The sequence below is a fragment of the Protopterus annectens genome, chromosome 4.part0 (assembly GCF_019279795.1).
Source record: "Protopterus annectens isolate FY-2018-M chromosome 4.part0, PAN1.0, whole genome shotgun sequence".
NCBI classification, from domain to species: Eukaryota; Metazoa; Chordata; order Ceratodontiformes; family Protopteridae; genus Protopterus; species Protopterus annectens.
In genome coordinates this window covers 1,667,428,992-1,667,444,664 of record NC_056733.1, presented here as the reverse complement: position 1 = coordinate 1,667,444,664, position 15,673 = coordinate 1,667,428,992, and positions in this window count along the sequence as shown.

Here is a 15,673-nt window from a genome sequence, read left to right as displayed (position 1 = left end):
CCACAGTTGGTGTGGTTTGGTCATGAGGACAAAGCCTGAGTGGCCAAACAAAGACAACCGTGGGAAAATCCAGCATTACCCACACCCAGAAGTGGGTTATTGCTATTATACAATGACATTATTTAAGAAAAGAAATAATTACTTTTCTTAAATAATGGCATTGTATAATGCCTCCTTGCTGCCCTTCCACAGCTGTCTGGTATTCTGCGGCAGTTCTGATGTACTGCACATGCATATGTGTTAGAAAAATATGTATTAATGTGTGTGCTTAATGATAATTAGAAACTAAAAGAGTTAACACGTTTTTCATTCTATTTTATATACACTATTTTACATACAGCTTAGTTTTATATGAGACTAAAAGATGCTTTTGAAACTGCAGAGTGCTTTCTGAAACTTGCAAGATGCCCTCTGACCTAGTAACTGCTAGCACAGAAAAATTCATGTTTATGCCTTTTGGAAATGTACTTGAAAAACAGGTGATTATCTGCTAGGTCAGGAAGCAATGAATGAACAATGCTATATTCTATAATGTTATGATTTTGAACAATTAGTTCTGTTCATGGTATGCGAACGTGCACAGCTGCAGAAGGAAGACATAAAGACAGACAAAGAATTGCTGGAGAAATGAACTGCAATCTACACTTGCTTTGTGCTCAAATTAGCCATAGTACCTTGAATGGTAACATTGCATATATCTAACCAAGGCCAAGGCCACGTTGTTTTTCTTAGGAAGTTTCTCACAAAATTGATAGTACAAGCAGAAAAGCATGAAAACAACTGCTATGTAATGATGATGTTAAAACTTGTGATCTTCTACGTCAGCTTGGTAGGCAATGTCTTATTAGAAAATGTATAAAAATGTTGGTATTTCCTGATTCTAGTTAGACAAACTCTGTATTAGCATGTTTTTATCTCCTTGCTGCAAGATTAAAGTGCCTTAACCTGAACCTACCGTGTATTGATCATTTTTAAAGTATATTTTTCCTTTGACAGATTGGTCCTTCGGACCAGAAATATCTCTCACTCTAGCTCAGGTCAGATGGGCCCGGTGGCATGAAACTGTACGGGGAAGAAGCCACATCGGTTCTTCTGCTTTGAAAAGACCTCCGACTGAATTGTCATTCAAAAGAGGCCAGCCACTGTTTCTGATCTGCGATTGGAGGACGAGTCAACGTTCCGGTGGGATCAAACACAGAGGCTCAGGTAAGGAGGAATTTACCTTTTTCTGTTTTAGATCAGGGACTTGTTACAGTATTTTTGTTTTTGTCAGGGAGATTTGCAAGTGCAGATCAGGGACAAAAAAGATTACTGTCTTGTCATAGATCAGGGAAACAGAATAGGTAGGCAGTTATTCTAGATAAACTGTGAAGAAGTGTAAATTGTGGTACCACATGATAAAAAGGGTTACGTAACAATTTCTAACTTAGCTAAGACAACATGGGAAATAAGTGCACAAAAAGTTCCCGAGATCCGCCCTAAACCGAAGACGCGAAATATATGCAATTACAGCGTGCTGACAATGTTAGGTACTATACAAAATGGGTTAATAAATACAAATTTGATGGTAAGTTAGATAAACCTTCACTTATTAAACTTGTTGGACAACTTAAAACAGACGCGAAAGGTCAGCTAAAAAAGCAACGTCAATTAGGAGTCCCTCAGGCACACAGGTGGCTTGAGGAAGCAAACCGCAGGGAACAAAAGATAAAAAATTCAAAAGCAATGTTTTTAGATAAAGAAGACAATAACTTGGTAATAGCAACAGCCCCTCTGCCCCCTCTGCTTCCCTTACTAGAATATGAAGCGAGTGGACAAGTTGATCCACCTCCGCTATACCCAGCTGTTCCTGCAAAACCAAAACCATTTGTCAGAGATCCTATCGAGACTAGGTCTCGAACACGCAACTTGAGAGGGGATATTGAATTGTATGAAATAAATAAAAATTCACAAGCTATGAGTGAAGAAGAGATATGTCCACTCATAGAAGTACCAAATCCACAGGCAGGACAGGCAGGACAGGACCCAACTCTTCTAGTATATAGACCTTGGACACCGGAAGACATCCGGAAAGCCACAGAGGGAATTCCCCATCCGAAAGTTAATTTTAGAAAATTCTTAGAAGACTTACAAGACATGAGGTTAAGTTATCATTTGAATGGAGAGGAAGTAGAGAAAGTAGTCAGACAAATCGTGGGTCCAGATTGGCACATGATCAGTGGCAACTGGAATCCCCATGACGTAGAACTTAGGCCACTCCCACATAGTAACGCAGAACTGGATAACAGAGTGAATGGTCTGAGAGACCGAATCTCTGAGAAATGGAAGCCTAGGGCTGACTGGACTTGCATAAATCAATGCATACAACAAGAAGGTGAAACTGTTGATAGATATTATGCCAGATTATTAGAGTGTTTTAATAACCATTGTGGAATGCAGGTACCTGAAGGCCAAACACATGATTCCCCATATGAGCAGCAGCTAAAGAATGCATTTTTGAAAGGCAGTATTGCACCCATTAGCAGCTTTATTACAAAGCACATGGTAGATCATCGTACAAGTCGATTACAGTCATTACTTGAATATGCAAGACATGCCGAAAGGCATTTTAATAGCAAAAAGAAAAAGAAAACTCAAGTATTTGCAGTAGAAGACGGATCAGAAGTCTTTGTAGTACAAACTGGGAAGAAGTGTAAGAAAAATGCCCAGGGAAACAAACAATCTGATAAACGATCAGAGGATTTTGAAGAGCGAAAGAAAAGGGGTGAATGTTTTAAATGTGGGGAAAAAGGGACATTTAGCAAGGGATTGCAGGCAAAATAAAAGGCAACCAAAGAAGACAAGGATGGTGAGGACTGACTATATGATAGTCAAGAATCACTGGAAAAGAATAAACAAGAAAAGACAAGTGCAAATGTGATAGAAGGAGTAGAGGATGTGATAGAAGAAATGGAGGATGTGCATGAAATCATAGATAATGAAGAAAATGAAATTTTAGACTTGGCATTATTGAGCCTAGAGCTCTACTTAGCAGACACAAAACTGGAAGTTACACTTCTGGTAGAGGGGAGGGAAGTTAAATTCCTGTGTGACTCAGGGGCTTCACAGACCCTGATACATCCTTCCAAACTACCAGAAAATTCAGAATCACTTGATTGCATATTAGTGAAAGCAGCTAATGGACAGCTGTATTGGGAGCCACTCTCCCACAACATAGCAATAACTGACCCCATTTCAGGGATGACCCAGAAAAGCAAAATTGTTGTTTCTGCAAAATGCCTGGTAAATCTTTTGGGCAGAGACCTAATGCAGATATTTGGCATAGCAGTAGTTCCAACTATGCAGGGTATGGAAGCACAGCGACAAATGGATACTTCTGTAGTGCGACCAGAGGGTGAAACATTTTATTGGTACAGCCAGGACTTGGTTACGACTGGTCCAGGGACAGTAACCGAAGAACTGATGAACGTAGCCATCAGTAAATCCCCCTCCCTTGACACTGATAAACAGCATTTGTTGCATTGCACTCTATATTACTGTAGCAAACCAGGACCTGAAAAAGAATATGAGCAACAACTGTTTAGAAACCATGCTAACAGATTAGTATTACGAAATCTGTACTGGGACACAGAAGGAAACAGTGTAGTAAGCTGTTCATTGCCCCAGGAATTCCTAGTACTTTACAAATCTAATCGATTACCACATGTGAGTTTGACTAAAGATAGAAATGTGAAGTGGGCAGACCTAGGAGAAAAAGTCACAAGGTGGGAAAAGCAGACAGAGTTAGAACTTTCCGAACAGGGAGTACAAAAGCAGAAGCTGAATTAGATAACACAGACACACCCAGCTGTACACTTGCAGGCAAGTGAGGACAGCTGAGTAACACTCTTACTAGAAGAAGAGGAAAAAGCCTTACGAGACATACCAGAGACTCTCTGGTCAACAGGAAAATCAGATGTAGGACTTATTCGTACAGCAGGACCAGTCACTATCACGCCAAAGTCAGCATTTAGACCTCAAAAGAGACAGTATCCCTTGAGAAAGGATGCAGAAATAGGAATCAAACCTATAATAGCAGCCTTACTTAAGGAAGGAGTATTGATAGAATCTCCTGATTCACCATGTAACACATCCTTATTTCCTGTTAGGAAAGCAAATGGAGAATGGCGTATGGTCCAAGATTTACAAGCTGTAAATGACACAGTTATACCCAGGGCACTTACGGTGCCAGATCCACACACCTTATTAAATGATTTGAAACCTCAACAAAAATATTTTTCTGTGGTAGATATCAGCAATGCGTTTTTCTCAATATCGATACACCCTGACAGTCAACATTGGTTTGTATTTACATTTCAAGGGAAAAGGTATACATATACGTGACTACCACAGGGATATTGTGAGAGTCCAACAATATTCACACAAGAAATGGCAAGTAACCTGGCGGGATTTATCCCACTGAAAGGCAGCCAGATTTTACTTTAAGTAGACGACATTTTGCTGGCAGCCCCCACCCAGAAAGAATGCAGGGAAGATACCATAGCATTACTACAATTTTTAGCTACTCAAGGACACATTGTAAACAAAAACAAACTGCAACTTTGGAAAAAACAGGTCAAATACCTGGGATATATAATATCCAAAGAGGGCAGAATATTAGATGAAGACAGAAAAACAGCAATATTACAAGCACCTAAACCAACTACCAAGAAGGAAATGATGTCCTTCCTAGGTACTACTAATTTTTGTCGGAGTTGGATTCCAAACTATGCCTTGGAATCTGCTCCACTGACCAACTTGATATTCAAAAAGCCTATGGCAGCACAAGATTTATTACAGTGGACACCAGAAGCAGAATCAGCTTTCTGCAAATTGAAACAACTGATAACATCTTCATTAGTTTTAGGATTACTGAACTATCATAAACGATTTTTCCAAACTGTAGATTGTAAGCAAGGTTATATGACATCAGTGTTAACACAACAGCATGGGGACAAACAACGCCCCATAGCTTACTATTCATCACAGCTAGACCCAGTGACACGATCCCTGCCCCACTGTGTACAAGCAGTAGTCGCAGCTGCAATGGCAGTGCAGGCTTCAGCCTCAGTAGTGTTATTCCACCCTCTCACATTGAGAGTGCCTCATGCAGTCGCGATTATTTTACTGCAAGAAAAAGTAGCATATCTTTCTCCTGCTAGACATCTTTCCTGTATAACTATACTGTTGAGCCAACCTCATATGACAATTGAACGATGCACAACTTTGAATCCGTCAACCTTGCTCCCAACCCCTGCAGATGGCAAACCACACTGCTGCCTGCAGGAGATTGAGCAAAAGACACTACCTAGAAAAGATCTCACGGATGTTCCCTTGGATGATGCCGAGGTGACATACTATGTGGACGGCTCATGTAGAAGGGGTCCTACAGGACAGAATCTAGTGGGGTATGCAGTAGTTTCTGATACTGAGATTTTAGAAGCAAAGTCTTTACCGCACAACTTATCTGCACAAGCAGCAGAGTTGATTGCTTTGACAAGGGAGTGTACCTTGGCAAAGGATAAACGAGTGAACATTTTTACTGACAGCCAGTATGCTTTTTCTACTGTACATGTTTTTGCGCAGCAGTGGAAAAATAGAGGAATGATAACATCTACTGGTAAACCAATTAATCATGCGCAATTTATTTTAGATTTGTTAGACTCTATTCAGTTACCTCAGAAAGTAGCTATTTGCAAATGCGTAGCTCATACCAAACAACAGGATAGGATTTTGAAAGGTAATGCGAGGGCTGATACAGCTGCAAAACAAGCAGCTTCAGCTTCAGAAGTATTTCTTTTGAGTGAGGAATTACAACCATCTGAGATTTTAGACTTAGAAATGTTAAAAACAATGCACTTACTACAAATGTAGAAAAACAAAAATGGATAAAATGAGGAGCAATTCTTGGGAAAGGGCTGTACATCTCCAAAGAGAGGAAACCGATTTTGCCATCTAACTTGTTTAGATATGCAGCTTTGTTGAGCCATGGGCAGTGCCATGTCTCAACAGGGGGGATGGTACAGTTAGTGAATCGAGTGTTTACAACATATAGATTTACAAACTACACAAAAAATTTTTGTGCAGCATGCCATGTTTGTAACAAGCATCATGCACAAGGGGCATTGAAACCTAAGCAAGGCAGTTTCCCTACACCACCGTATCCGTTCCATACTATCTGAATGGATTTTATACAGCTGAACAAATGCGAAAATAAGAAGTACTGTCTTGTCATTATAGATATGTTTTCCAAATGGGTGGAAGCTTTTCCAACTAAAAATCCAGATGCAGCTACTGTTGCAAAAGTCCTCGTTAAAGAAATTATTCCTAGATTTGGCATACCGGAAAAGATTTATAGTGACAATGGCACACACTTTGTAAATCAAACTATACAACAATTAAGCCGTTACTTTGGGATTTCTCTGAAAAACCATTGTGCATACCAGCCCCAATCTGCAGGATTAGTAGAGAGGCACAATGGAATTTTGAAAAACAAGCTTAGGAAATTGATTAGTGAGACACAAAAGAACTGGGTGCACTGTCTACCTCTGGCACTGTTGAGTATGAGAACTGTTCCAAATGTAAAAGGGTTAACTCCTTTTGAAATTCTGTTTGGGAGGGCATATTATACACCTCAGTGGAAACCTCTCATGCCTGCAGACCAGGAAGCTGACAGTTCACTTGCAGAGTATATGAAGCGATTTTTGAATAACAAACTTTTGCAGTTAAATTCTGTTTCAGATAAAGGACAAACCAGACCATTGGAAGCAGCAATAGTCCCAGGCACGTGGGTCTAGGTGAAGATCGTGAAGAAAAAGAATTGGAGTTCTCTGAAGTGGGAAGGACCATACCAGGTGCTACTGTCAACACCCACTGCAGTCAAGATCGCAGAGCAAGCATCCTGGATTCATTTGACACACTGTAAATTGGTTAAGAACTTTGAACTGGACAAAAACCTTGTTACTGTTTTACAACAAGAACAAAATGACCAGGTATAGAGTAAACAGAAATGCAGAACAACCTCAGAAAATTTGCATGATTATTCTGATAGCTATACTGATAACAATGATGTTTTTGCTGTGGCCTTTCCTTTTCCCAGCCACACGAGTTGAACTGAACAAACGTGATGCATTACTCATAGACTGGCATCCAAACTTTAACATACCAAGCAATTAAATATGTCTATGTTGAGACTTTTAATATTTCAAACTGCTGGATTTGCACAGCTATACCAACAGCATACAGGGGATTATTGATGACTGCTGTCCCCTAGGGGTCAATGAGACCTGGGAAAACTTGATTTTTGATACTACACCTGTGAAATCACAAGACAAAATAGCATTGTACCTACCTGTTACACAAAAAGGGATTGTATGTTTTTATAAAAATGACACTATTCAGGTGGGTTGGAGCAATTGCAATGTGACTGTTTCTTATAAATGTTATATTAAGGCCAGTAAGACAAAAACTATTTGTAATACAAACTATGATGCATATTTCGAAAAGATGCATAGAAGTGTTAGTGAAATACAACATAATCCTGTTCTTTTAAAGCAGCTTTCTATTATTGATAAGAAAATGTTTCATGCAGGGCAAGCTTATATCAATATTAAAGCAGAAAATTGTTATTTTGTTTGTGGGAAAAAAGCATATAAATGGCTACCTGAGAAATGGTCCGGCAGTTGTTTTTTGGGTTACCTGGTTCCGGCCATATGACACACCGCAGCTTTGCCTCAGGGAAAAGTTCGGAATGTCAGAGAGGTCAGCAGTAAACCTAGAAGTCCAATCAAGAGACCCGAGAATCCAGTGGGACAAATCGAAGCAGGGTGGAGAAACCATAACTCCGTAAAAAACAAAGATAAACTGACACACATGGACTTGAGTGACACCATTATATCATGAGCAGGCATAGCCCCTGCATGTGGCGCAGTGAAATCGATTTCGAAGCTGAGAAAACTGTCTAAACTTCTCGAAGTTATGAGCAATGCAACTTTTTCTGCTCTCGAATTAGTGACTGATGAACCGAATGCTATGAGAACTGTGGTGCTTCAGAACCGCATGGCTCTCGACTTCATCCTAGTGGCGAGAGATGGTACATGCACTTTAATCAAAGAAGAATGCTGTTCGTATATTCCTGACAACCAGTACAAAATAAACGACCATCTTGAGGTGATCCAGCAAGTGTCGACCATGACCAAACCAGGCCCAAACCCTCTGACAGACTTTTTCCAGAATCTGTTTGGGGGGTGGGGTTCCATCCTAATGAACATCCTGATTGCCATTTGTGTGGGATTACTCCTATTAGGAGCATGCATTTGTTGTGGTATTCCCTGCATGAAGAAGTTAATCAAAGATTTTATAGACATGTCAGTTTCTGAGACTTTGTATCAAAGTACTGAAATTGAAGAGTTGTTAAAAAGTGAAACACTTTCATAAGTCTAAACTGAATGACTCTCTTAACTGCAAATCCTGAATGGAAGGGGTGAGGAGAAGAAGCAAACTGTATAAGCTTTTGAAAATATAATTAAAAAGTATTAACAGGGGGTAAATGTTAGAAAAATATGTATTAATGTGTGTGCTTAATGCTAATTAGAAACTAAAAGAGTTAACACATTTTTCATTCTATTTTATATACACTATTTTACATACAGCTTAGTTTTATATGAGACTAAAAGATGCTTTTGAAACTGCAGTGTGCTTTCTGAAACATGCAAGATGCCCTCTGACCTAGTAACTGCTAGCACAGCAATATTCATGTTTATGCCTTTTGGAAATGTACTTGAAAAACAGGTGATTATCTGCTTGGTCAGGAAGCAATGAATAAACAATGTTATATTCTATAATATTATGATTTTGAACAATCAGCTCTGTTCGTGGTATGAGAACGTGCATAGCTGCAGAAGGAAGAGATAAAGACAGACAAAGAACTGTTGGAGAAATGAACTGCAATCTATACTTGCTTTGTGCTCAAATTAGCCGTAGTACCTTGAATGGTAACATTGCATATATCTAACTGGTGGTAGCCAAGGCCACGTTGTTTTTCTTAGGAAGTTTCTCACAAAAATTGATAGTACAAGCAGAAAAGCATGAAAACAACTGCTATGTAATGATGATGTTAAAACTTGTGATCTGCTACGTCAGCTTGGTAGGCAATGTCTTATTAGAAAATGTATAAAAATGCTGGTATTTCCTGATTCTAGTTAGACAAACTCTGTATTAGCACGTTTTTGTCTCCTTGCTGCAAGATTAAAGTGCCTTAACCTGAACTTACCATGTACTGATCATTTTTAAAGTATATTTTTCCTTTGACAATATGCTTACACAGTATATCAGAGCTGTGGGTGGAAGCAAGTTTGAAAGCAAGATCTCCGTTGCTTCTTAGAAAGTCTCTCGCTATGTTAAAGGAGTTTAACATAGCGAAACAGCTTTAAAAAAGCAACGGAGAATCTCTGTTGCTTTTTTTTAAAGCTGTCTCGCTATGTTAAACCCATTTAACATAGTGAGACAGCTTTAAAAAAAGCAACTGAGAAAGCAAGATCTCCGTTGCTTTTTACAAAGTGTCTCACTATGTTAAAGAAGTTTAACATAGTGAGACAGCTTTAAAAAAAGCAACAGAGAATCTCTGTTGCGTTTTTTAAAGCTGTCTCACTATGTTAAACCCATTTAACATAGCGAGATAGCTTTAAAAAAGCAAAGGAGAAAGCAAGATCTCCATTACTTTTTTTAAAGCTGTCTCGCTATGTTAACATAGCGAGACAGTGTCTAAACAGCAACGGAGATCTTGCGTTCTCCATTGCTGTAAAAAAAGACTTATACTAATGGAAAACGTCCGGGTGACTGGACCTGTTTCCATTAGTATAAGTCTGATTTACAACGTGCACGCTGACCAATCAGTGTGCACGTTTTGGAATGTTAATGGGGGGGGTCGTTGTATAATTGAAAATAATTATGTTTATTGTCTTCCTAGTCAGTAACAAATGTATCCATCTTGCAAAAACAAATATTATGTATGCCTTTAGATAAAAAAAGTAATAGCTTGCAACTGAAAGGAAATTGCTATGGGCAGTTCCTAACTTCAGTAGTTGATACATTCAGATGCACTGAGGTATTGATCTACTTATTGGTAAAAAATCTGAGATTATGGCAAGTTTGCAGAGTCAGTTTAGGGAAGGGAAGAGTATCACAAGTATTGTTGTGTTTAAAAACAATAATCTGACATTTATTTTCATTAATGCTTCCTTTGTAGCATGCATTTCACACTGCTAAACTGTACATGTTATTTCAATGCTATTTACTAATGAGCACATCTTAAAAAATACTATGCTCAATAGTATGATCAAGTGATAAACAGCATAGTTTGTATTCCAGTTGCTTATGATCAATACATGGATTAATAACTCCTCCTGCTCCTTCCCTCTGAACTATGTGATATATCTGAATGTATTATCTGCAAAAGTTAAGAAAAGTTCTGGAAGTCACCCCTGCATTATCAATACCATGCCAGAAATCTTACTGAAAAGTACAGAAAAAACCCTTCTTAGCTCTTCGCATAGCTTTTAAGTTTAATAAGTAAACCCCTAAGTAAAAATGCAGCAGGCAAAGGCAACAGTATATGATTTACACTGCTGTACAGCTACTACACAAGTGCACTTTCTGTTTATTTATACTAAAAATAAAATACTTGTTAGCACTCAGTTCCTACATGTATGGGAGATACAAACAATTGTTAACTTTTACAGCAGTCACACTCATGACAAAGTATGGCATACTTAGTATAATTATACATTTCCTAGTGAACACCATAGAATTTTTTAATAAACCTAGACAATATACCTCATATTTACTAGTGCAATAAAAATGGAAATATAATACTTACTGTAAGACTCTGACCTTCTCTACTAAAGAGCTGTCACTGAAAAGGCCACCTGGTTATGTGTCCACCTCTGCGGGTCATTATAACTGCACCTGCATTGGTCTCCTGTGTGTGGGATGCTAGCAGGAGTATATATGTGTATATAATATATATATATATATATATATATATATATATATATATATATATATATATATATATGGTTTCCTACAGAAACTTTGAAATTGCATAGGTCGACCGGTCACATGGTTGACCCAAAATCCTGAATCCAGAACAGCGAGATTGTGGCCAAGTTGAAACTGAATACATCGACACCCATAGTTCAATGTATTTGACATAGCAGGAGGTGATGTCAGAGGAATGAATGGAAAGTTTATCAGTGCTTGTCACATAGCTATTCCTGTGGCAGCACATGTATGTGTAAGGCTAGAGTATAGAAGGTCCGGGGTTCTCGTACAGGGTGTGCAACCTTTCCTTCACTTTTTCAGCTGCATGTTTGCCCAATATAACAGGAAAGGAGAAACGTAATAACAAGATGATTTGTGTTTATCTCATTTAAGCTTTGATGCTTGCAGTGGCACATAGCTGTGCATCACACACTAATGAATATGATTTAGTTGATATATTCAGTAAAACAGCAGATGTTCTTCATAGGTGCTAATTACAGCATAAGCAGCTGATTTTCAGTATGGTGGAGCTATTCAACAAGCTATCAAGCATCCATGTAGCCTCCATTCTGTTTTTTCCTGAATACTTCAATACCATGAGAGTACAGACAAGGACATTTTAGCCCTGATATAAAATTGTGTCAACTGCTGGATTTGCAAGGTAAGTTGTGAACCTAGAATGTATTCTTTAATAATATTATGCCATATCCTTGTGTTTCTTAACTCGGTGCAGTAATCAAGTAAATAGTGGTAGATCTGTACAAAAAGTGCCCTAACAAGTGACAGCAGACACTGATTTTACTTATATGTGTCCATTACTAAGTTATGCCTTATTCCCATTTTTAATTGCACTGTTTGTGTGATATGCTGCTGAGTGCAAACAGTGGAAGTGGGGGATTGGCTGTGTTTATTTGGTTTGCACAAAGCACAGGAGACCACCTAAGAAGAAGATAGCCCAAAATAGAAACTGGATGCATTCAATGAATGCCCTTGGCCATTGTGAAACTCCAGCCAGGAGATGATACCGGGTTCTAGTACAGAGTGTGTAACCTTTGTTTTACTGCTGTGACATTGCAGTTTACAGCAATTAAGTGCAACATAGATAACTGTTTCCTCAACATTCTTGTGGCAACAGCTGTAAGTGTAGGATTATCTTTCACATGGTCCTGGGATCAAATTCAGCATATCCCATACAGTATTACTTTTACTGATGGAGTAATCTATGTATTATCTCATTTATCATCCAATGTATGACTGCAGGTATGATGTGTACTATAGTCTTGTAAATGTATTCCTGCTATCTGGATCAGCATGGCTTTTACTTTTTGAGAAAAACACATACCCAACTGCTTATACATGCAACTGCTTGCCACTGTTGCAGTCTGCTTGTCAGATGTTAGCAATGCAGCTCACATTTGTGTACTGCTTACCTACACCTAAACAGGTGTACCTCACATGCGTGTTCACTTTGTTAACCATTGCGCAAATCCGCTGCACAGTGCACTATATATATATATATATATATATATATATATTTATATATATATATATATATATATATATATATATATATGTGTGTGTGTATATATATATCGCATTGGTGTTTTTTGTCCGCTTCCTTTGTATGACATAAAAGTACACGTGAAAACATTGCAAACTGAGGGCACATTCTAAGTATATGTCATATATTCTTATTACATACATGTGTCCCTCCCACCAGGCAGTACAGTCTTGAGGTCTCAGTATTTTTTACATACATATATCAACCACAGTACAAAATATAATATATAATGCTGTGTGCTCCTCATGGACAGGGTCAGTTGGTGGTGCTGGCAACCTTGCTCTGCTAAAGGCAAACATCCAACTATACTCAATAAGGGTACCTGTGTTTATACACAGCTAGGCTTCTACACACCCTAGTTCTTTTAGTCTACTAGTCTCAAATGAACCTATGAATCTATGTCCCTATGCAGACCTCACAACCTGTTGTCCCACACATGACCTGCTGATATCATTTACTAAAAGTTCACCTGCAGTCATGTAAAAGTCAGACTTTTGCCATGGTGCTTGCATAAAGTACTGAGTTTTGTAGTTTCTGTACTTACATAAGTAGGTGTTTCTGTTCTCACTACAGTCAACTGTGTGTGTGTGTCTGTATTTCTGTTCTCACTGCAGTCAACTGTGTGTGTGTGTGTGTGTGTGTGTGTGTGTGTGTGTGTGTGTGTGTGTGTGTGTGTGTGTGTGTGTGTGTGTGTGTGTGTGTCTCTTGCCCGAAAAGCAAGTGTATCCTGCAGCTACCACCCCAATCCCATAAACTGACAGTATTGTGATACTTGCAGCTGCCTATAGATCTGTTTCAGGCAGACTGCCCAGCTTCTTCTCTCTAACATGCACTGCTGACGTCATCCACTAAAAGTTAACCTAAAGCCATGTAAAAGTCAGATTTGTGTCATGGTGCTTGAGTAGAATACTGTGCTCTGTAGTCTGTGCACTTAGATAACTGGTGGTTCTATTCTCACTTGGTGTGTGTGTGTGTGTCTCTCTCTCTACTCGGCAGAGTAGATGTGCTATTCTGCAGTTACTTTCCAATGGCATGGCTTGCCAGTATTTTCATACTTGCACAAGCTACACATCCAGTTCATGCAGCCCTCCCAACCTCTTGTCTCCCACACCTAAGGCAGGGGTTCTGGTCTCATTGCAATCAACTGGGTATGTGTGGGTGTGTATCTCTACTTAACAGAGTAGATGTACTATCTTTGTTTTACTCCAATGGCATGGCTTGCCAGTATTTGGATACTTGTACATGCCTACAGATCCATGTCATGCTGCCCTCACAACTTCTTGTCTCACACATGGCCTGCTGATATCATCTACTGTAAGTTGACCTGCAGCCATGTAAAATCAGATGTCTGCCATGGAGCTTGTGTAAAGTACTGTGATCTGTAGCCTGTACAGTTAGGTAGGGATTCTGTTCTCACTGCAGTCAAATGATTGTGTGTGTGTGTGTGTGTGTGTGTGTGTGTGTGTGTGTGTGTGTGTGTGTGTGTGTGTGTGTGTGTGTGTGTGTGTGTGTGTGTCTACTCAGCAGAGTAGACATTCTATTTTACAGTTACTTCTCCAATGGCATGACATGCCAACATTTTTGATACTTGCACAATCCTAAATGTCCATTTCATCCAGCTCTCACATCCTCTTGTCTCCCACATGGCCTGCTGATGTCATCCATTATAAGTTGACCTGCAGCCATATAAAAGTCAGACTTGTGTCATGGCTTTTGTGTAAAGTACTGTGTTTTGTAGTCTGTGTATTTAGATAGGTAGGGGTTCTGTTCTCACTGCATTCATCTGGGTGTGTGAGCTGTTACTTGACATTACAGAGAACATTTTACACCAGCATAAGGGACACTGTTTTTACAATATGCTCAACAGACAATGCTGATATCATCAGCTATATCAGATTATTGCATATGCAGTCATCCCACCAGGGCATGACTAGACACTGGCCTGGAGCCCAAGCAGACATCACCTCATCCGATACCAGACAGATTACAGTGACATGTTTTTTTTAATCTATCCATATACATCATGGCATAGTTAGCAGGCTCTGTGTTATCTTGATGAGAAAGCCCTGTGGTCTGTCCAGCTGTTGCATGTGTCTGATGAGGTTCATGCAAAAGTGAGCATTATACTATATTTCTGTTCTGATGAGATTTGACTACAGTGCTTTCATACAATCCTGGCATCTGAATGTGATGGTGTAACTTATGATCTGGACCATACATATGTACTGGAAAATTATTAAGGAGAAATGTTAGAAAGTAATGAGACACATTGCAATTCTGGACTTCACAATCTTTACAAGAGAATACACTAGAAAGTACTGACATGATGATGTTATCCACTGTATAACTTGGCAAGGCAAATACAGGTGACAAGTACAATTATCAGTTCAACAACAAAAATGCAGATATACTAATCACTAATGTAGTTATGCACCCTGTGCATCAGACACATTTTTGTATCCCTGAATCCAAAAGAGAGAAAACAGGATATGGCACATTTATCATCAATTGTACATGGTGTTGTGTGTGGGGAGGGTCAGGAGGCCTAGGCTGATACAATAGGTTGGTAAGTATGTGTCAGTAAGAAAGAAACGCAGGCAGGCTGAACCATGTAACTGTTTTGTGTGTGTCTGTTGCGGTAATACATGTGAAAGTGGTGTGTGAGAGTCTGCATGAACACAACCATGCTCTGTGGTAGCTCTACATCTTGGTATGCCAGACAGGTGGGAGCCATGCATGGTAAAGTTGGGAGTTCACTGTTATCACTATGACCATGAAAACTGACTCTGCCAGGAGTTGCACTGGCACCTCCACGCCCAAGGTCAAATGCAGAGCTGGCCTGCCACATCTGGTTGTGGACAGCACACTTATCAATGGACCAGTGGAAGCACTGCCACTATGAGAGCATGATCAGGTATGGCCACATTAGCTAACAGCATATGTTGTGGCTGACCTACACCCATAAGGATGACATTCCCCTCCCAGCAGAAGTTCCATCACAGACACTGCTCATTCTATCACAGACACACCTCA